Source organism: Triticum urartu, chromosome 5A (genome assembly GCF_056163025.1).
Source record: "Triticum urartu cultivar PI428250 chromosome 5A, HENAU_Tu73, whole genome shotgun sequence".
NCBI lineage: Eukaryota > Viridiplantae > Streptophyta > Magnoliopsida > Poales > Poaceae > Triticum > Triticum urartu.
Window position 1 is genome coordinate 634,421,794 of NC_141877.1, and position 23,619 is coordinate 634,445,412.

The 23,619-nt window shown below is 44.8% G+C and overlaps 1 long non-coding RNA gene across 4 annotated transcripts; it reads left to right on the forward strand.

The window, feature by feature from the left end:
• The first annotated feature begins 18,881 nt into the window (after positions 1-18,881).
• LOC125511262 (uncharacterized) lies at positions 18,882-22,494 on the forward strand. Of its 4 annotated transcripts, none has more exons than XR_015602962.1 (6): positions 18,882-19,365; positions 19,456-19,510; positions 19,961-20,030; positions 20,568-20,676; positions 21,689-21,764; positions 22,262-22,494. It is a non-coding gene; the product is annotated as an uncharacterized LOC125511262 (long non-coding RNA). The 4 variants fall into 4 exon arrangements; XR_015602963.1 differs by having other exon boundaries at positions 18,883-19,278; XR_015602961.1 differs by having other exon boundaries at positions 18,884-19,282.
• The last annotated feature ends 1,125 nt before the right edge of the window (positions 22,495-23,619 follow it).

Sequence of the window (23,619 nt, forward strand, 5' to 3'; positions counted from 1 at the left end):
CGGTTTAATGGCAATCTCCTGTATCCGTGTCCCCAGGCGTATTGTGAGCCCGATTTGCGGGATGCTATTGGACATTCCCTTACCACTAGCAAATAGGTGATGCATTCGGTAACACAGTGCTGCCTTTGTTGCTGGACATCTTGAAAAAAATAGCGCAATGTCTTTAGGCCTTTGCCCTTCCAGCCAGGATGACTCCCAAAATTTGGCTTTAGTTCCATTGCCAAGCATTACCTTAGTGTCCGTTGTGAAGAGGTCGCGATCACCGTTGTTGCATGGCGTCCCCATACCACACCAAGGCCTAGACAGGTCATAGTAGCCAAGACGTAAACATCTTAATCGAAGCATGGTGGCGAACTTCCCGAAATTAAGAATTCCCAAACCACTATACTCCTTGGGCTTGCAAACTTACTCCCAATTTAATTTTGCAGTTGCCATCATTCGTCTTACCGGTCCCTGCCCAAAGAAGGCATGCCTCAGGCTATTAATATTTTAGCCACTTACACCGGGAGGTCAAGCGGTGTAATATGATAATGGCCACTGTCGTGAGTGTAGTCTTAACCAAAATGATGTGACCTACATGGCAACATGCTCCTCTCCAAGGTGCTAATTTTCCTTCCACTTTTTTCATCCAAGGGTTGCAAGTGGATTCTCCTTAGTCTTTTGACCACACGAGGTGAACCAAGGTACCAGATGGAGAACGATGAGCGGCATGTTAGGAAGGAACGAAGGATGCCATAAAGGTCAATGTTATATTTCTATGACATTACTTGCTATAGGATGATCTTTTATGATCCTCCATAAAGTAAAAACAAAAAACAAAAAGATATGTGTTGAAGATTGACTATAATAGTAAATTTCCCCTATGGAAAACACAATGATTAGTCCTCCATCTGTTGGAGATCATTCGCGAGGGCAATAATCTTTGTTATCGCTGCCTCCTCTTCACCTAGTTGCACTTGTCCATTTTATACATGCGCTCGTGCCTGTCCGTGTATCCTCGCACTACTTGCGGTTGAAGATGTCTAATAGTCATTCTTACGTCATGATGGGAGAGGTGAGAATAGGGAGGGTGACTCGGTATCTCTTTTTGTCGAAACTATTGACACATAAAAGTCGGCATCACATTGAATGGTGGTGGAGAGCCAAACAGTCAACATGAGTCAGTTCAGCAGGGTGCATAGCTAGGGGCATCTGATTTGGCCAAGGGTTGTTGTTGCTCTTCCAAGCGGTGTGTTTGGGAAAAAAGCGACAAGAGCGAAGGCATCCATCCAATTTACATTAATTCATTATAGCAATTTGATGTATGTTCCTCTGTCCACTTACACAAGGCCATGTGGTAGTGGATGGCGAGATCATTTTGTAAAAGAAATGGCTAAAAGAGTTGTCAAGCATTCAATCGATCAAGAATAACAACAATTCGGTCAGGTTGTCTATCTAAACCAAGGTTGTCTATCTAAACCAGGGTGTCATGTAGCAACACAAATCAAATAGTTTCAATGCTTCATATTCTTATCGTTTGAATTGAAGCTTGGTTGGTGATTTCAACCATGCTCATCCTTTATGCTCCTCTACTCAGATGGTACATACCGTCACTTGTGCTAAATCCCAAATCAAACAGACGTTCCTTCAAATAATCAAAACCAGTTAAATTCCTTGGGCAGATATCAGATTAAGGTTCTGGAGGTGTTGTTTTTGTCAATCCAGCATGCCAAATTTCCGCCATGCATCTGCAACATTCAAAATCATCAAGTATTCAGCTTCAACGCAAACCATTATCTTCTGACACATGTGGCTGAATTATGAAGAAACCTACGATTTCGTGCTTAAAACCTAAACCCAGAATTTGATATTTCCTAACTCGTTATCTTTGTAGACAAATCTTCATTGAATCCAGCAAAAAGAGAGAGAGAGAGAGAAACAAGCACACATGATCAAACCCTAAACCGTTTTATCTCTGCTAAAACCCCTCTTTTTTGGCAAAACATCAGATTCAAAAACTATGAATTTCGATTAGCGGGAGTGTAGAAAACAAAACTAATCCCTCCGTCCCATAATGTAAGATGTTTTTTGTCACTAGTGTAGTTTAAAAAAACGTCTTACATTATAGGACGGAGGGAGTAGATTTGAACCGTAGACGGCAAAAAATAGAAAAAAGGCCGAAGACGTGGCGTGTCACAAACTTATGTTATTTGAGTGTAAATTGAGAAGATTTTGAGTAAATCTATCTATGTATTCCGTCCGGGTGAATGGTGTTGGCCCGGTTGGGTTGGGTTGGTCCCAAAACACAACCTGTATCCTAACTAGTTGCCCCCGCAACCTGTATCCTGGCCCTCCATCTAAGGTACTGTCCAATCAACCTTCTCCATCACGTTGTCAGCCATGCACTGTATTCCCTTGGCCCACATGCATGCTGCGGCTACTCCTACTCCATGTGCATGTCGCCTCTTCAAACAAAATTGCAAGATAAACAAATATGTCACTATTAATTTGAAATAAATTGTGCAAATTTAAATTCGTTAATGTATTTGAATTTCTCACGCTCAGCTCTACAAAACAAGTCCAATATCAATATATTGCAAAAAAGTTCCATAAACTTTTCATTAAAGTTAGGCCAAGCTATCTATAAGTTCTTTGGTTCAAGATACATTTTCCAGCAAAGTTCTTTCATATTTCTAACAAAGTGCCGACCCACTATTTAGAAAGTTCTTCAGCCCCTTATTCTGTTTATTTAGCACTTTACAATAAAAATTAAAAGTTCTTTGCTGTTTAAAGCAAAGTTTCAAAAACATATGTTTCAAATGTATCCAAGACTATACTTGTTCTAAAGAGCTTAGCGTCATGAGTTCAAATATGTAAAAATATTCGAAAACAAATTTTCAGTTTTAAAGATACGTACCATCTAAATTGTCAAAAGAAAATGAAAAGTGATGGAGTAAGAGGAGAGAGGAAAGATAATATAGGCCATGCATGTGTCAGAACTTGCATAGGAAGAGAGAGAGAAAAGCCCATGCACATGCAATGGCTCGCATCCCCATGGACCAGCAACGACACTGATTCACGTTGCGCGCTCAACTAGTTAGGATTCGCCTTATTCACCTACCACATTGTCTGCCCTGTTAGCTTAAAACCCTACCATACCTGTATTTTGTGCCATGGCATCTGATTTGTCATGGTCGTCGAAGGCTCTGCAATGGCTGTGGTATTGACGGAGTACCATGAAGGTTTCGCCGCCTTCTCGCATGATGTCCACAACGATGCTCCACCACATCATTCTGTTGTGGCGAGTGCGGTGTTGTGGTGTGGCTGCTATCCGCAGAACTCCGCAAACTCCAGTGAATTGAACTCACCACTGCGATCTTATTGGCACACCATCGTCTTTAGGTTCACTTGGTGCTCTCCGACTGACTTCTGTTAGAAATATAATTATGTTTAAGTTAGAGATTAGGGATTAGCTAGAGCGAGATAGAATAGGGTTAAATCGTGTATGACTTCCCTCTACTCCAAGTCTCTCTCCCCATATTATACTCTATATATACCCCTACGAAGGTCAGATCAATACAACACATAATTCTAGGATTTCATATTGTCTACATGGTATATATTAGAGCGGTTAGTCTCACGACGCCGATCCTATGTTTTCCCACCACTTCCCCGCCCCTGGGGAGATTAATCTCTTCTCCTCGGACCAAAGATCGGATCGGTTCTTTAATTAGATAGATCAATTTCGAAATTTTCTGTAGTGGCCGCAAATAAATTCCTAGATCTCCACGACCTTGTATCCGGTGGAAACCAGCGCAGATTCATCCTTGACGGCGAGCGCTCCAAGCGACGCCGAGCGGTGACAAGAGGGCGGACTGACTCTCGCAAGCTGCTGATCTCTCGACCTCCAGGGGCGGCCTCGCACGCACACGCCCATCAAGCAGCAGACTGATCCAGCGCACGGTCGCTGGACGGGAGCATCGTTCGAGCGAACGAGCACGCGATGCACGCTACACCGACCCGGCGCATCGATCTTCACCGACCTCTGGCTCTGACCAGCACGCCGGGCGATAGGCGGTCCACGCATACCATCGATCGGTTTTCGATCGGCTTCAACACACAGCGATCGCATCGGCAACTCGGACAGGGAGCCGGCACTTGCACCCATCCATCGACAAGTCAGGAACTCGATCGGAGGCCGGGAGCGTGCACAACTACATCGGCAAGCACCTCCATCGACCCATGCAGCCATGCACAAAAACTGCACGTAGAGTACGTACCTGCTATATCAGATTAGGACTCAAGCTTGGTATCGATATATTCCGCTAGCTTCAACGATGCAACTCCGAGGGCCCGGCTGCACGTGTCTACATCATCCCGACGCACGGCGACTCCGTGGGCGCATCGATCAGCTGTCTTCGTTGACTTCCAACACACGAGCAGACACAGTCTGCACCAAGCCGACTCCATCGACCAGACCACTCGCGCGCCGCCATGCCATCTACACCGAGCCGACACATCGACATACACCCAGCGATCTGCATCAACATTCATCGACCCGAGCCGAACTGCATCTGCATCTGCATTAACCTGTACGACTACGTTCAGCCTATGAACCACATACTTCGTCGAGTACATCCACAAGAAGCATCAACCACACGCAGATCGATGGGTGTGGATTGTGGAACATGACTTCATGTCCGGCAACAAGGCATCAACACACGTCGTGAGCAAGGGACGCCTTCAAGCGACACACCACTTCACGCATGTTGCCTCGTTGACGACACTGCATCACCAAGGTCTTCATCATCGACTCGTGGTCTTCATCAACACACCGCTGATGCCGCCTCGTCTACAAGATGGACACCTAGCGTTCACTGACAGACTTTTCTGCAAGACGCGACCTCGACGACGGAATCGACCGTGTCATCCACGATGGCACGACTGCATCGAGACGGCGTCACTACAGTGACGACCCTAACACGGTCACACGGTTCTGGCAAAACCGATGTGTGCTCGATGGGCTTCCTCCGGTCTTGGCAAAATCGTTGGACTCATTGCTGACGGCACCCTCTGACATCCGCAAGGTGCATCGTCCACGTCTGCAGCTCCGTCATAGCGCATTTTTTTCGCCTCTGGCTTTGTTCGGCTTCATCATCCATGACGACTACACCATCAACCACAGTTACATCACCATCATCGGCTACCTCGACATCGACATTAATGGCTTGGTCTACAGCAACTCATCGGTAGCTACTCCAGTCAACAGCGTCCGCATCGTCACTAGCGTCCATGCCACTTCTGCTATGACTGCGGGAGGGAACAGAGGAGAGACAAGGAAGGCACCAGAAAGGGACGCAGTCACCGCACTAGATGTCGACCCATTAGAGACGCAGTTGATGATGACGCGGCAGAGAAGATGACAGAAGCGCAAGACTTCAAATTCAGTCGCAATTGTCCGCTTCACTCCCGCTACGACTGAGGGGGAATGTTATAAGTATAATTATGTTTAAGTTAGAGATTAGGAGTTAGAGATAGAATAGGGTTAAATCGTGTATGACTTCCCTCTATTCCAAGTCTCTCTCCCCATATTATACTCTATATATACCCCTATGAGGGTCAGATCAATACAACACATAATTCTAGGATTTCATATTGTCTACACCTTCATCTTCTTGAAGAATTTCAGGGCTTCGTGCTTTGTTCTGAGAACTTCCAATCACATGTGTTGTCTATGATCGTCAACAATGAGAAGTAAGTAATTGTTAGCTCCTTGAGTCATTGGATGGATTGCTGTGCGTGGGCTCAACCCGCTCCTTCGCGCGGTACGTTGTGGCGCCGTAGCCCTTGGTGCTGCTTTCCCAATGATCACCCCTCGCATAACTGCTCGTTGCCTACAACCATGTTTTTGGCGACGATGAAATCGTGCAGGATGCGGAAGTGAAGATGCCCATAGTGGGACATGCCAACGCCATGCATTATCCCTTGTTTTGCAAGCAGATAGATCTACGTCTGTCAAGTTGAGGTGGGCGAGTAGAGATGGATTTTTCATCCACCTCGTGCACCAGCACAAATCTCTGCCGATTGAATAGGCTCATGATGTCGTCCTCGACCACCATCTTTAGGCCGATTGAATAGGCTGATGATGTTGATCTGGAGCCGAGGTATGAAGTACACCTTAATCAACACCCTGTGGTCGCCATTATTCCACTCTAACAACACAGACCCAAGACCCTGGATCTCAATTGCAGAGCCATCTCATAATTTTGTTGTACCTTTCACGAGCTCACTGAGGCAGGTGAACGTGAATAGCGGCCCGTTCATGTGGTTGTCGGCCTCTGCATTAAGGAACTAGCACTCGTCGAAAGGAAGCCACATTTTTCGTCTAGGAACACACACTCCTCTCTATCGCTTATGATCGTGGCTGGAAGTGCTGCCATTGTAGCCATTTTGGCTGCCAGACTCACTACAAGCTCTGTAATGGCAGAGGTTTTGCCACCAATGGGCCTTGTGCCGTGACATGAACTTACTACCATGGAAGTCGTATTGACCCTCGAATGGGCCAAAACGCTGCCATGGCAGCATGTGCTGCCGGTGCCAGTGCACCCGTCGGCTCCAGTGTTGTGATGATGTTGCCAACCACCACGAGTAGCAGTGCAGGTGCATCCTCCTAACCCTGCACGGCATACAGTGCAACGTGAATTTTGGGAGAAGCAATATAATTGTGCCATTCTGTACACGTGTCCCCGCTTCTCAATTTCAAGCCATGCAGGAGTACTAGCCAGTGCAACTGCAAGGCCAGCATTTACATATTGGTGTTCATCATGCAGTCCAAGATATTGATCTTTTAACTGATGTGGCTTCAAAGGAACAGCGACTTGGAGTGAAATCTTCAAAAAGTACACGGTATCTTATATTGCAAAAACTCTATTCCGTTGTATCTAGTATCGTGGTTATAAATCGAACAAACAAGCAGGGGATAAACTAAAAAAAGGATCAAAATTAGCTAAGAAAAAGCATACGCCCAATTCTGAAGCTCTTTATATGAGAGCAACCATTGCCTCTTCTGGCTGTGGAGCAGTATAAACTGGAATTCCTTTCTAGAAACAACAATGTTAATGGTAACAGAAGATACCACAAATTCTTTCATGCATCTGCTTCACATCGTATGCCCAGCATTTTTCATGCATGCATATTTTTCTTTTCACTTCTACTTGTATTTTGAAAATATTAAATACATATATTATGAAAAAATAGTTATTTTTAAGTGGTCGTTGCACATTTAGAAAATGTGCATGCAGTGTAAAAAATGTTGGCTCAACATTTATAAATTATTTGTACCATTCAAAAAAATGAATGTGACATTTCAAAAATGTTCACGTGTTTCAAAAAAAATGTAAGTGACATTTGACATTTAAAAATTGTTTATAAAAAGTTAAAAAAAATGTCAATGTGTATTTGAATTTTTTTAGACATACTGAAAAAATCAAAACATTGTTTGAAAAAATGTTAATCCTGTATTTGAAATATTTGCAAAAGAATGTTAATGATGTGTAACACCCTCGATGCGGCTATATCTCCCACGTGTCGAAGCACGACTTAGAGGGATAACCGCATTGAAAGCAATGTCGCAAGTGAGGTAATCTTCGCAAACAACCCATGTAATACAATAAGGAGAAAGAGATACATAGTTCGCTTACAATCGCCACTTCACACAATTACATGAATAAAACATTACATCAACCACATACAAACAAGGTCCGACTACGAAACCAAAATAAAAAAAGAACCCCAAATGCGACAAGGTCCCCGATGGACCCCAACTGGGCTCCGCTACTGATCAACTGGAAAGGAAACAAGACTACGAACACGATCTTCATAGAGCTCCTCCTTGAGCTTGGTTGCGTCATCTGCACGGTAACCTCGGCACCTGCAAGCTGGTTTTGGAAGTATCTGTGAGTCACGGGGACTCAGCAATCTCACACCCTCGCAATCAAGACTATTTAAGTTTATGGGTAAGGTAAAGGTATGAGGTGGAGCTGCAGCAAGCGACTAGCATATATGGTGGCTAACATACGCAAATGAGATCGAGAAGAGAAGGCAAAAGCACGGTCGAACAACTATGATCAAGCAGTGATCCTATGACAACCTACGTCAAGCATTACTCCAACACCGTGTTCACTTCCCGGGCCCCGCCGAGAAGAGACCATCATGGTTACACATGCGGTTGATGTATTTTAATTAAGGTCAACTTCAGGTTGTCTACAACCGGACATTAACAAATTCCCATCTGCTCAGAACCGCGGGCACGGCTTTCGAAATTTCAAATCCCCGCAGGGGTGTCCCAACTTAGCCCATCACAAGCTCTCACGGTCAACGAAAGATATTCCTTCTCCCCAGACATTCTGATCAGACTCGGCATCCAGGTTACAAGACATTTCAACAATGGTAAAACAAGTCCAACAACACCGCCCGAATGTGCCGACAAATCCCGATAGGAGCTGCACATATCTCGTTCTCAGGGCACACTCAGATGAGCAGTCCGTACAACTAAAACCAGCCCTCGAGTTTCCCCGAGGTGGCGCTGCAAGGGGCTCTAGTTTGGACCAACACTCAGAGGAGCACTGGCCCGGGGGGGGGGTAAAATAATGATGACCCTCAGGAGCGCGACTCCCAAGGGAAAAGAAAAAGCTAGGTGGCGAATGGTAAAACCAATGTTGGGCATTACTGGAGGAGTTTTATTCAAGGCGAACTGTCAAGTGGTTCCCATTATAACCCAACTGCGTAAGGAACGCAATATCCGGGAACATAACACCGATATGACGGAAACTAGGGCGGCAAGAGTGGAACAAAACACCAGGCATAAGGCCGAGCCTTCCACCCTTTACCAAGTATATAGATGCATTAATTAGATAAGAGATATTGTGATATCCCAACAAGTAAACATATTCCAACAAGGAACAACATCTCCATGTTCCAACAAGGAACAAACTTTAATCTTCACCTGCTACTAACAACGCTATAAGAGGGGCTGAGCAAAGCGATAACATAGCCAAACAACGGTTTGCTAGGACAAGGTGGGTTAGAGGCTTGGTTCAACAATATGGGAGGCATGATAAGCAAGTGGTAGGTATCGCAGCATAGGCGTAGCAAAAGAGCGAGCAACTAGCAAGCAAAGATAGAAGTGATTTCGAGGGTATGGTCATCTTGCCTGAAATCCTGCAAGGAAGAAGAACGAGTCCATGAAGAAGACAAACAGACGTAGACGAACGGGTCCTCACAAACGCGACGTAATCGGAACCAACCCGAAGAAGCAACACCGGAAAGAAGCACAAAACATAGTAAACAACCAACACATAAACAAGGCATGATATGCGGGATGCGGTATCCGATGCAGATGCATGATTTGGAAAGGAATGATTGAACCTGGCCTCAACTTGGAAATCCAAGAGTACCACTGGAAAGAGGAGGTGATTTCGGTTGAAATCGATATAAAGATCACCGGAATTGGATGCACAGTTTGGAAATGGCAAGCAAAACAAATATGGCACCGGTCTGCGATAAACAGCAAGTAGCCATCTAAATGCAACAACATAAATATGCTACATCACTCAAACATGGCAACAAAATACTTGGCAGGGATCCACTCAAGATGCTTGACAAAAGATGAACACTTAGCTACGGCTAATTCATCCATTAACAGGTCCAAACAAGCATGATAAAAGTGCAAATGATAACAGGTTTCAGACTTAGTGAAATTAACACAAGTCTGGAATTTATCATCAGGAAGCACACTTTAGAGCATGAAAACTACATGCTACAGGGACTTAACATGGCAAAGCAAGGCATGGCATGAAACTACTCAAAGCACTTAACAAAAGTCCCTTAGTGACCATGAGTCAAAAGGGATCAGAGAATACAATTGCAAGCATGTGAACATGGCAAAAACATAAACAGATTCAGACTTAGTGAAAAACTGGAGCATGCAAAGCAGATAACGAGTAGGCATGTATACGATCTCGATGCACTCACTACAAAGCATGGCATGACAAACTAATCATACATCCATCAAGAAGACATGGCATAGAAGCTAGACATGGCAAGAACAATAACATAGCATGCATGGATCAATAGCAACATCCTCGGCAAAATCGCTAAACATGTCAACAATCTGCCAGGATCATTTTATAGCAAAAGTAGAGCTCGATTGACTCAAGCTAGGTTACTCCATAATTGCAAACAAAGGCATGGATGGATAGCGCACAACAATATTAACAAAACATCCTTACTGATCATCCTCAAAAGAGGCATGGATCACTAGGAAACAACATGAACATAAGGCATAACAACAAAATCAGGATAAGGACTTTGTGAAATTCGAAGTCCCTGAAATCAGCATTACCGATTACGCTAATTTGCAAGCTTGTGCTAGTCACCACAAATATCACAAAACTACATGCCATACACCCCTGTAAAGATGGCATGGCATATAACAAAACACATGTAGAGCTGAGGATCATATCATGCACACATTAAACATGGCAAAAATGACAAAAAGCTATTTGATGAAACAGATCTGACAAATTCATCACATAGCCCTCTTCCAACAACATTTCCGGCATCAAGATGAGCTCAAATGAAAATGGTGCAATGAGACAAAATGATGTACTCGTCGAGATGAACATTTTGATATGCTACACGCACAAATCGGAATCACGGATGATGAGTTATGATGCTGTGAAGATTGCTAAAAAAATATAACGAAAAAGGGACTTAGAAAATATATCGGGTCAACCTCGAAAACGGATCTGGATCTGGACCGAGGAGTTCGCCGGAGACTTAGCCGGAGCCGGGACCGGACGGGGAGGACGCCGGCAGGCTCGAGGACGGCGGAGGATGACGAGGCTGAAGGGGAACGGGGATGGGGAGGCGCGCCCACAGGGTCGGCGTGGTCAGGCTGGCCGGTTCCGAGTGCGGAGTTCGCCAGAGCTCCACCGGCGAGCGGCGATGACCGGAGCAACGGGGCGGCGCGGACGCAGAGGTGGAGGAGCGGCGACCTCGGGCGGGCGGCGCGCTCGACGCGGGGGGGCAGAGGAGCGGCGTCGTCGGGCGGACGCCGCACTCGGCGCGGAGGCAGAGGAGCGGCATCGTCGGGCGGACGGCGCACTCCGGCGAAGCGGCGGCCGGCGGAGGCGGCGCGCGGGCGGCGCGGCCGGATGGCGAGGCGCGCGAGGCGGCGCGGGTGAGCGGCGACGGAGGGCGAGCCCGCCCCAGGCCGAGGGCGAGCCCGGCGCGGCCCGGTTCGGCCCGGGGCGGGCCGGATCTGGGCCCCGGGAGGATGGCGGCGAAGTGGGCGCAGGGGAGGTGAGGTGGCGGCTCCGGATTGGATGTGGGCGGCGGCGTGGTGACGTAGCAACACTGGATAGGTTGGAGTGATGTGGCCGACGGCGGTGGACATGTCCGGCCGGTGCGAGAGGAAATGTCCGGCGGCGCGGGGAGGAGTTTTTAGGGTTTCATCTGCGCGAATTTCGGAGGGGATCACATATTTATAGGTAGAGGGAGCTAGGAGAGTCCAAATGAGGTGCGGTTTTCGGCCACGCGATCGTGATCGAACGCTCTAGATGATGGAGAGGGTTTTGGTGGGTTTTGGGCCACTTTGGAGGGGTGTTGGGCTGCAACACACACGAGGCCTTTTCGGTCCCTCGGTTAACCGTTGGAGTATCAAGCGAAGTGCAAATGACACGAAACTTGACAGGCGGTCTACCGGTAGTAAACCAAGGCCACATGGCAAGTCTCGGTCCAATCCGAAAACGTTTAACACCCGCACATGAAAAGAGGTAGAAAGGGACACCGGATGACATAGGAGCGCCGGATTGCAAAACGGACAACGGGGAAAATGCTCGGGCGCATGAGACAAACATGTATGCAAATAAAATGCACATGATGACATGATATGCAATGCATGACACGCAAGCAATGACAAGGCAACAACAGTGAATAACTGGAAGACACCTGGCACATCGGTCTCGGGGCGTCACAACACTCCACCACTACGAGAGGATCTCGTCCCGAGATCTAGAATGGCACTGGAGGGAAAACGAAAGAGGAAGAGGAGAGGTAAAACTAAGTTGCTTCTTTGACGAACGAGTGAAACCAAGGAACCTTGAAAAGGTTAAGCCATTTTGAGAAAAGAATACAACAGAGATGAACGAAGTTGAAAACACTCCGTTAGGAAAAAAGAATAAGGAAAAACAAATTCGGACAGCACTCCGATTGAATAGGGATGCAAGATTTGATAGGATGAAAAGGACTTGAGCAAAGGACACAACACTCCGGTTAAATGGATAAACCAAGAAAAGAACACGATCCTGACAAAACAAGAAGATGGGTTGAAGAGAGCAACATCACAATGCCTCCGGAACAAAAGTAAGAATGGAATGGAATGAACGAAGGGAAACAAGATCTTGAGAGAGCGCGCTTACAACAAATGCTAGAACAGAGTTGTTGGAAAACCAACAACGAAAAGAATAAGCTTGATATGGTCTTATGGAATACATCTCAAATTATTAGGTGACAACCTGCCGCTAACAAAACCAAGGTTGGATTGATATCAACAAGGAGACGAGGAACTTATTCACCGGGAGGATAAAAGAAGAACTTGGGTCACTTATAAGCACCATAATTAGCAACAATCCTTAGGGAAGGCTTTAGGTGAAATATAACCCAAGATAACTCCGATGAAGAGATTGATTGATTTAAGATACCTCATTCTTGACAACATGTGAATCATGAAACATGAACTCAGATTATCAAGAATGACATAATACAACCTTCAATGATACGGTAGAAAGAATTGCACTCTGGATTGCAAGATGAAGAATGCTTGAGCTCCTCTGAAAAGAATCTCGATGAACACTTCAAGAAGGAATTAAATCCTTTATGAAGCATCATGTAGAGCCTCCATGAAGAACTCCGTTAAACAAAAGAATGATCAAACGGAAGGAAAAAGAAGTTGAAAACACAAGGTGAATCCTTGCAATGATTTAGATGTATCTCCGTGATGATATAATTGCGAGAGCTTGGAACTCCAGAAAAGAAAGAAGAACAAATGAGATCAAGAATTTGATGAACCTCCGGAATAAGGAATTGAATAAACTCGATGAAACAAGAATAAGAATTACATTATGCGTATCCTTCTCCAATTTAACTGATGACAAGCAACGGATTTGGCATACTACTTATTCTCGTGGAAAGGATTAAGATAGATATAGCGTCAGACTTGGGAAGGTCTTCAATGAATCGCTGGTAGGATTGAAACAACGAATGAATTGATACGTAACGAAGGAAGAGATCTCCTGACGAACCACCGTAAGAATTGAAAATGAATGAAGAAAAGTGATGAATCACCGGGTAAGAATTGTGAAATGAATGACGATACTTCATGGAATTTAGATACAACTGAAATGAAGAGATCACGAGCTGATTAGAAAATATTTGAGCGCTGCACCGGTAAGATTGGAGAATGACAACTGAAACCTAAGAATGAATAAACCTGAACTGATGGACTCCGGATAACAAACTGAGAAGACTCTTGAATTGCTCCGGATAGGTGAAAAGAATTCTCACAACTAAAACAATTATGAGAGGATGGCAACAAACTAGAATGACGAATCTCTTAGAGAACGGAGCAAGATTGAGAGAAAAAATCTTCTTCGGTCTTCAAAATCCGAGAATGACGACGAGAAACACCACCATGAATTGTTGAGATACTCCGGTAAGAAAATTATAAAGGTTGAACCAACGATGAAAAGAATTTGAGAGATCTTGGAGGAAAACACATTTAACTGATGATAAATCATACTTACGTCAAACTTTAAGATGAATTTGAGGGTAGCTCCGGGAAGATTAGAAGAGTCGGGTAAGATCCTGGGAAAAGACCTGTGGGTTAGGGCCCACTCAAAAGACACACCGTAGAACGATTGCTCGAAAGAGAGATAGCACCGGTAGAATTAAAATGGCTTGAATGATATAACAATCTCGAAAGAGTTTGAACGAATGTAGAGTGGAAACACGAATCTTAGAGATACCTTGAGCACCCCGGAACAATTGAATAGCGAGAGATGGATGATTAAGAGGTGCACCGGCATGAGAAAGCATTAGAACGAGGAAAAGGAATATGATCAACACGAAAAGCTTGAATTAAGACCACCGGAGAAGAAAAGCGAATGAAGAATAATGAACTAGTAGAGCATCTTCAAGAGAACCACCGGGTAAGAACGTTGATTGAAAAGAATGGAGAGACTTCTCATCAATAAAAGGATACTTGATTAAGAAATCTGCATCCTTGAAGAAATAAGGGTGGGAGGGCGGGAAAAACAAAGACAGCTTCGGACGGAAGAAATGACCACTGTTGAGAAGAACTGATAATTGATCTTGCGGATGTTGAAAAGATCGGATCCACTTGAAGAGAAAACACGCCGGTTGAGAAGGATTGACATGACAATCTCAATGATCAAGAAGGATTAGTATCCACATAGAAATATGAGAACAACGCTTAGGAAAAGTATGGAATCAACACTCAGACATTGAAGCAACTCGAATACCACAACTCGAAACAAAACCAAAGGATTGGCTCATAGAATAAGCCGGAAATAACCGCGTGATCCTAATTTTTTTTTCGTGAAATATGAGAAGAGAAGAGTCAAAACTCTACGTCAGGATACCTCACCAGAGCGACGAAGGGACTGAGGAGTAAAAAAAGTCCTAACTCACCGATATATATAATCCCTAAAGGACTCAAAACCGTTTTCTAGAATCAACAACGCCAACGATTCGATCAAGCAGGGGGCTCCTAAGGTCGGGAAAGGCTCTGATTACCAACTTGTAACGCCCTCGATGCGGCTATATCTCCCACGTGTTGAAGCACGACTTAGAGGCATAACCGCATTGAAAGCAATGTCGCAAGTGAGGTAATCTTCACAAACAACCCATGTAATACAGTAAGGGGAAAGACATACATAGTTGGCTTAAAATCGCCACTTCACACAATTACATGAATAAAACATTACATCAACCAGATACAAACAAGGTCTGACTACGGAACCAAAATAAAAGAAGAACCCCGAATGCGACAAGGTCCCCGATCGACCCCAACTGGGCTCCGCTACTGATCAACTGGAAACGAAACAAGACTACGAACACGATCTTCATAGAGCTCCTCCTTGAGCTTGGTTGCGTCATCTGCACGGTAACCTCGGCACCTGCAAGCTGGTTTTGGAAGTATCTGTGAGTCACGGGGACTTAGCAATCTCACACCCTCGCAATCAAGACTATTTAAGCTTATGGGTAAGGTAAAGGTATGAGGTGGAGCTGCAGCAAGTGACTAGCATATATGGTGGCTAACATACGCAAATGAGATCGAGAAGAGAAGGCAAAAGCACGGTAGAACAACTATGATCAATAAGTGATCCTATAACAGCCTACGTCAAGCATTACTCCAACACCGTGTTCACTTCCCGGGCCCCGCCGAGAAGAGACCATCACGGTTACACACGCGGTTGATGTATTTTAATTAAGGTCAACTTCAGGTTGTCTACAACCGGACATTAACAAATTCCCATCTGCCCATAACCGCGGGCATGGCTTTCAAAAGTTCAAATCCCTGCAGGGGTGTCCCAACTTAGCCCATCACAAGCTCTCATGGTCAATGAAGGATATTCCTTCTCCCCAGACATTCCGATCAGACTCGGCATCCAGGTTACAAGACATTTCGACAATGGTAAAACAAGTACAACAACACCGCCCGAATGTGCCGACAAATCCCGATAGGAGCTGCACATATCTCGTTCTCAGGGCACACTCAGATGAGCAGTCCGTACAACTAAAACCAGCCCTCGAGTTTCCCCGAGGTGGCGCTGCAAGGGGCTCTAGTTTGGACCAACACTCAGAGGAGCACTGGCCCGGGGGGGGGGGGTAAAATAATGATGACCCTCAGGAGCGCGACTCCCAAGGGAAAAGAAAAGGCTAGGTGGCGAATGGTAAAACCAATGTTGGGCATTGCTGGAGGAGTTTTATTCAAGGCGAACTGTCAAGGGGTTCCCATTATAACCCAACTGCGTAAGGAACACAATATCCGGGAACATAACACCGATATGACGGAAACTAGGGCGGCAAGAGTGGAACAAAACACCAGGCATAAGGCCGAGCCTTCCACCCTTTACCAAGTATATAGATGCATTAATTAGATAAGAAATATTGTGATATCCCAACAAGTAAACATATTCCAACAAGGAACAACATCTCCATGTTCCAACAAGGAACAAACTTCAATCTTCACCTGCTACTAACAACGCTATAAGAGGGGCTGAGCAAAGCGGTAACATAGCCAAACAACGGTTTGCTAGGACAAGGTGGGTTAGAGGCTTGGTTCAACAATATGGGAGGCATGATAAGCAAGTGGTAGGTATCGCAGCATAGGCGTAGCAAAAGAGCGAGCAACTAGCAAGCAAAGATAGAAGTGATTTTGAGGGTATGGTCATCTTGCCTGAAATCCTGCAAGGAAGAAGAACGAGTCCATGAAGAATACAAACAGACGTAGACGAACGGGTCCTCACAAACGCGACGTAATCGGAACCAACCCGAAGAAGCAACACCGGAAAGAAGCACAAAACATAGTAAACAACCAACACATAAACAAGGCATGATATGCGGGATGCGATATGCGATGCAGATGCATGATTTGGAAAGGAATGATTGAACCTGGGCTCAACTTGGAAATCCAAGAGTGCCACTGGAAAGAGGAGGTGATTTCGGTTGAAATCGATATAAAGATCACCGGAATCGGATGCACGGTTTGGAAATGGCAAGCAAAACAAATATGGCACCGGTCTGCGATAAACAGCAAGTAGCCATCTAAATGCAACAAGATAAATATGCTACAACACTCAAACATGGCAACAAAATACATGGCAGAGATCCACTCAAGATGCTTGACGAAGGATGAACACTGAGCTACGGCTAATTCATCCATTAACAGGTACAAACAAGCATGATAAAAGTGCAAATGATAACAGGTTTCAGACTTGGTGAAATTAAGACAAGTCTGGAATTTATCATCAGGAAGCACACTTTAGAGCATGAAAACTACATGCTACAGGAACTTAACATGGCAAAGCAAGGCATGGCATGAAACTACTCAAAGCACTTAACAAAGGTCCCTTAGTGAACATGAGTCAAAAGGGATCAGAGAATACAATTGCAAGCATGTGAACATGGCAAAAACATAAACAGATTCAGACTTAGTGAAAAACTGGAGCATGCAAAATAGATAACGAGTAGACATGTATACGATCTCGATGCACTTACTACAAAGCATGGCATGACAAACTAAGCATACATCCATCAAGAAGACATGGCATAGAAACTAGACATGGCAAGAACAATAACATAGCATGCACGGATCAATAGCAACATCCTTGGCAAAATCGCTAAACATGTCAATAATCTGCCAGGATCATTTTATAGCAAAAGTAGAGCTCGATTGACTCAAGCTAGGGTACTCCATAATTGCAAACAAAGGCATAGATGGATAGAGCACAACAATATTAACAAAACATCCTTACTGATCATCCTCAAAAGAGGCACGGATCACTAGGAAACAACAAGAACATAAAGCATAACAACAAAAATCAGGATAAGGACTTTGTGAAATTCTATGTCCCTGAAATCAGCATTACCGATTACGCTACTTTGCAAGCTTGTGGTAGTCATCAAAAATATCACAAAAATACATGGCATACACCCCTGTAAATATGGCATGGCATATAACAAAACACATGTAGAGCTGAGGATCATATCATGCACACATTAAACATGGCAAAAATGACAAAAAGCTATTTGATGAAACAGATCTGACAAATTCATCACATAGCCCTCTTCCAACAGCATTTCCGGCATCAAGATGAGCTCAAATGAAAATGATGCAATGAGATAAAATGATGTACTCATCGAGATGAACATTTTGATATGCTACACGCACAAATCGGAATCACGGATGATGAGTTATGATGCTGTGAAGATTGCTAAAAAAATATAACGAAAAAGGGACTTAGAAAATATTTCGGCTCAACCTCGAAAACGGATCTGGATCTGGACCGAGGAATTCGCCGAAGACTTCGCCGGAGCCGGGACCGGAGAGAGACGGGGAGGACGCCGGCAGGCTCGAGGACGGCGGAGGATGACGAGGCTGGAGGGGAACGGCGACGGGGAGGCGCGCCCGCGGGGTCGGCATGGTCAAGCTGGCCGGTTCCGAGCGCGGAGTTCGCCGGAGCTCCACCGGCGACCGGCGATGACCGGAGCAACGGGGCGGTGCGAACACAGAGGTGGAGGACAGACGACCTCGGGCGGGCGGCGCGCTCGGCGCGGAGGCAGAGGAGAGGCGTCGTCGGGCGGACGGCGCACTCTGGCGAAGCAGCGGCCGGCGTAGGCGGCGCGCGGGGCGGCGCAGCCGGATGGCGAGGCGCGCGAGGCGGCGCGGGCAAGCGGCGGCGAAGGGCGGGCCCGGCGCCACTACACCACGACATTGCATTCCCTTCAGACGTGTGTTGGGAAAAGTCACTTTCGCCGACCGACTGTTTGCTGGTAAAGCTGTTATTAGATAGTTGGTCGGTATTACTTGCATGTAACCACCAATTGTCGGTCGGTAATACTGAAATCTATAGCATCGAACCATTGGTCGGTAATAGTCGCACTCTTGACACACAGTCGGTCGGCAAATGTTCCCGACCGACGGTGGGTCGGCAGCTGGGCTGCCGAAAATATCAGTTCGCTCGCCTGCGAAAACTTAGCGCGAAGCCCATCCGAATTTTCATGCCGCGCGCCCCCACAGCCCAACCTCCTAATACACCGTCCACTTGAAAAAAAACACCACACTGCTATCTCTCTGCTCTCTCTCTCCCTTATCTCTTTCTCTCCCAATCTGAGCGGCGGCGGCGACGCTCGCATCTGGCGAAGCCCAAGCGCCCGGTGAGGCCACCTCTCCCCTCCGTCCCATGGCACCACCGCCCCAACCCATAGCCAGCTCCCTCTCCCCCCTCGCATGGTAGCAGATCTGAGCGGGACAAGGCCCCTTCGGTTCTGGTGGTTCGGAACGGGGCGGGTGGCCTCTGCTCCCTTATCTTCTGGCGACTAGGAGCGTGGCGGCTGGTGCCCCCAGCCATCCATGGCGGCAACGACATCCATAAGCCCCCCCCTTCTCTGCAGATTTTAACTCCCAGCAATGAACCTTCCATAGCTCTGGTGGTTGGTACGCCCATCTCTCTGCAGATTGTTCTCTTTAAAAAAACCAGTACTGCTTTGATTCATGGAAATAAAGAAGCTTTTGAAGCAGTAAAGTTCAAACCCTAGCCATCGATTACTATTACTGTCTATTTATATTGTGCGATTGTTAGACACTGAATTGGATAATGGTTTTTGCAGGGCTACCTTTAGAATCCGCAGGTAGAAGATTTCTGCAAAGATAAAGCAAAATGAGGTACAAAAAAATTCATTGGAACTTCTCTAAGCTTTGTTTATAAAATGTTGTGTGTCCAATTTTTTCTTTTAGTATATGATGTTGTGATTTAGTAGCGTGGAGGCTGGCACTTTAATTCAAAACTGAGGTGAATACCTAAAATGCTAAATAGAAAAGTAGGAAATAGTGGCTAGCAAACATATATTTATAAAATTGGTGAGCTGAATATCCAGGTAATGCATTGTTTATAACTAATTTGGCTGCTAGATTTATTGAAGTTGTTAGACCGTAGTTTGATGGTTATATATTAGAGCTAAAGAAGAGTATGCACTTTTACTCTTAACAGAGCTTCTCTAAGCTTTTCTAATATGTTATCCTAGTTTATTCCTAGCAGCTCCCAGCCAATGCAGTGTGTGAACAAGTACTAAATGTTTTGTTTAGGCTCTGATTCTTGTGTGATTTTTTCTTCAGAAAACTACACAGTGGGCATTGTTCACCTTCAAGTGATCATCCATTTAATGTGCTTGTTGCAATCACTCATGTGAGTTTCTCCACCACATGTACTAAGGCCCTCCTTATCTGTGGATGTCATGGCTGTATACAATGCCTTTTCACACTTTCAATTTTCCTTAACACCGATCATGCATGTTGATTGCTTAAGTAGATTACTTTGACGGTATTGCAAGTGTTTTCACCTACATATGACATCTGAACTAGCAGTTTTGTCTAGTACAGTCTCTCTTCTAAAACTTTGAAAATTTTCCATTGCAACCATCAAAGTTTGTCCACCCTGCGATTTAACTCCTAGATATTTCTCATGGCAATCATAATCCAATTAATTCTGTTGTTCATGACCACTTCTTATAAAGAAAGAGATGCTAAGTCTGAAAACCTCTCACTTCTAATAAAGAAAGAGATGTCATTTGATTCACAGGAATTTTTCTTTGTTGAATTGGCTATCATATGCTTGGTCTTCCTTGACAAATAACAACTTGGGTTTAACTTGTTTATTTCAGATTTTGATTTCTTATAGTTCATCTTGTATGGAAAATGTGACACCACCTGTAAAACCTCGTAGGTGAACATTTAAAACACTGCTCAGCAAATGAAGGGTGGAAACAGTACTAACCAGGAATGCCACTATTCAGTGATGTGGTAGATGCGAATGACGCCTGGAATTCCGAAAGGTGGATTATTATGCTTTGTTTTGATATTAAGTCGTACCTGTAGGATCAAATATATACACATGGTATAGTTATCCCTACGTATTTCTTGTGTAGCAATAATACATTCTAAGGCAAACAAAAACATGAGATTATACTGATATTATATATGTATATTCATAAAAGGAAAATTTGTGTCTTCGGCCTATTTCTTGTCTCTTTCAGTGAAATTTAGCAGGCAATTTGGTTATCCTTCACTAAAGTTCCTGGACTTTTGCTGGCTATTCCTACTGCTCCTCCTCCTGTGTAGACCATGGGCAATATATATAAATTGTGCCATATATGTCATTCCTGGCCATTTGCTGTTACTATCATGGCATACTAATCTCAGGTGTTAATCTGAAACTACCACAATAATTAGCATGGTTGGTATGTTTGAAAGTTCATCCAAGAAATAAACAAAGAGAAGATTGGGTTACATGTAAACAGGAAACTCTAATATACTTCCCTATTGTCTTCTAGTTACTACTGTCCAAGTGCTGAGGTTGCATTTCTTGCAGCATGTTCCCCTTACTCCTTGAGTAAAAGGGTTTCTTTCTTTAAAAATACGGTTTTTATGCAACCCTTTGCAGGCACTGCCAGGGTTGTCGAGTGGCAAAATGTTATTCCTTAGGTTCATGAAATGGAGAAAAATCATATGAGTTTAAATTTTCTAGATTACTGCATCAATAATTTAAGCAAATAAGTTCTCCTTTATTAGACCCCTCATGTTATGTACTTTTGCTGCCACTAATCGTGAACTATATGCAGCATTGAGCATTCTAATTATTCTTCTGCATTGTTCTCTCGACAACTACTATAGTGCAAGCTGAAGCTATGGCATGTATGATTGATGTAATTCCATCTCAACAAGAACAATTTTATGCATGGTATATTGGTTCCAGCCTACTTGCTGTAATATACTTTGGTGTTGTAGCTTCTTCTCTTCTTACTCATTTTTTGTGTTTCATTTGTTTTAATTCCTATTTCCATTCAGGATGAAAATGTTGGGAATTGTTTGGACACATCTACCTTTTAAGTGTTCTCTCCCTTCCTGCCCAAAACAATGTAAGGTGAGCCAAGACAATACTCATTTGGAAAGAATCACATATATAATTAGCTTTCAGCTTGCTATATCCAGTGTGAACTACTAGAAACATTTGTACATCTACTGAAAGAGTCACAGTTTATATATATCTAGCTTTCAGCTCACTGTATCCACTATTTATAAAGTTGTATGTTGGATGCTGGTACCTATGTACAGTAACTTAAGTATATCCCTAGGACACTATATGATCAATCCCTAGGACACTATATGATCAGCAATCATGCAAAGTAAATGATGCATTTCCTTTCAAATGGAGAGATAAAAAGTGGACGGAGGGCTTCTGGCCACATCCATGGCTACTACTAGAAGTTGATTAGCAGTTTTCACGTCCAGAAATGCTAGTTTTGTAGATTAGGCAAGCGTATTCTTCATTTTCTGCTGTTGTGTGTGCACAGTGCACATGTGAATTCTGCATGCATTCATTTTCATTCTAATAATTGGGACTTGTTTAACTTTCTGTAGGAAGCAAACATAAGGAGTGGACTCGCAATAAACCATGAAGCCAGTGATCCGTGTCAACTGGATGTTTTAGTTTTCATTTTGTACAACTGATATCTCATACTTGCAGACTTTAAGTGTCCTTTGTTGAACCTGATGTATGGTGTCTTGGTGGTTATGTTTAGAACCGACTCAAGTGCATGTATGTGACAATTAGTTAATGGAATAAAAAATTGGTGCACCTGATGTGAACCTGATGTATGTTGTCTTAGTTATTATGCTTAGAACACATGAACTATATGTATGTGGCAAACAGTACGTACCATATGTTAATTAAAGTTGTGTTGGATAAAAAGAATGTTAATAAATTGTTGGCTGCAAATGAAAACACCGTCTGATTGTTGGTCGGCAAAACAAACCTTGCCCGATAATCGGTTGGGAAAGGCTACCACTAGGCCCAACAGAATGTTGGTCGGGAAAGAATTCCCATCCGATAGTTGGTAGGGAAAATCCCATGGCTACCTCAACTGACTGTTGGTCGGGAAAGGCCCATGGTAGGCCCAACAGATTGTTGGTCGGGAAAGATATACCATAGCCATCAAGTAGTTGGTGGGAAAGATATGTCGGTCGGGAAAGGGTTTTCCGGTCTGGACTTTCCCCAACAGACATGATTGGTCGGCAATAGTCTTTCCCGACCGACTGTCTGTTGACGGAAGTTGTTTTCCCAACCAACTTGGTTGTTGGGAATGTAGTGTTGTGGTGTAGTGCGCGGCCCGGTTTGGCCCGGGGCGGGCCGGATCTGGGCCCCGGGAGGATGGCGGCGAAGTGGGCGCAGGGGAGGTGAGGTGGCGGCTCCGGATTGGATGTGGGCGGCGGCGTGGTGACGTAGAAACACCGGATAGGCTGGAGTGATGTGGCCGACGGTGGTGGACATGTCCGGTCGGCGCGGGAGGAAATGTCCGGCGGCGCGGGGAGGAGTTTTTAGGGTTTCATCTGCGCGAATTTAGGAGGGGATCACATATTTATAGGTAGAGGGAGCTAGGAGAGTCCAAATGAGGTGCGGTTTTTGGCCACGGGATCGTGATCAAACGCTCTAGATGATGGAGAGGGTTTAGGTGGGTTTTGGGCCACTTTGGAGAGGGTGTTGGGCTGCAACACACATGAGGCCTTTTCGGTCCCTCGGTTAACCGTTGGAGTATCAAGCGAAGTCCAAATGACACGAAACTTGACAGGCGGTCTACCGGTAGTAAACCAAGGCCGCATGGCAAGTCTCGGTCCAATCCGAAAATGTTTAACACCCGCACACGAAAAGAGGTAGAAAGGGACACCGGGTGACATAGGAGCGCCGGATTGCAAAACAGACAACGGGGAAAATGCTCGGA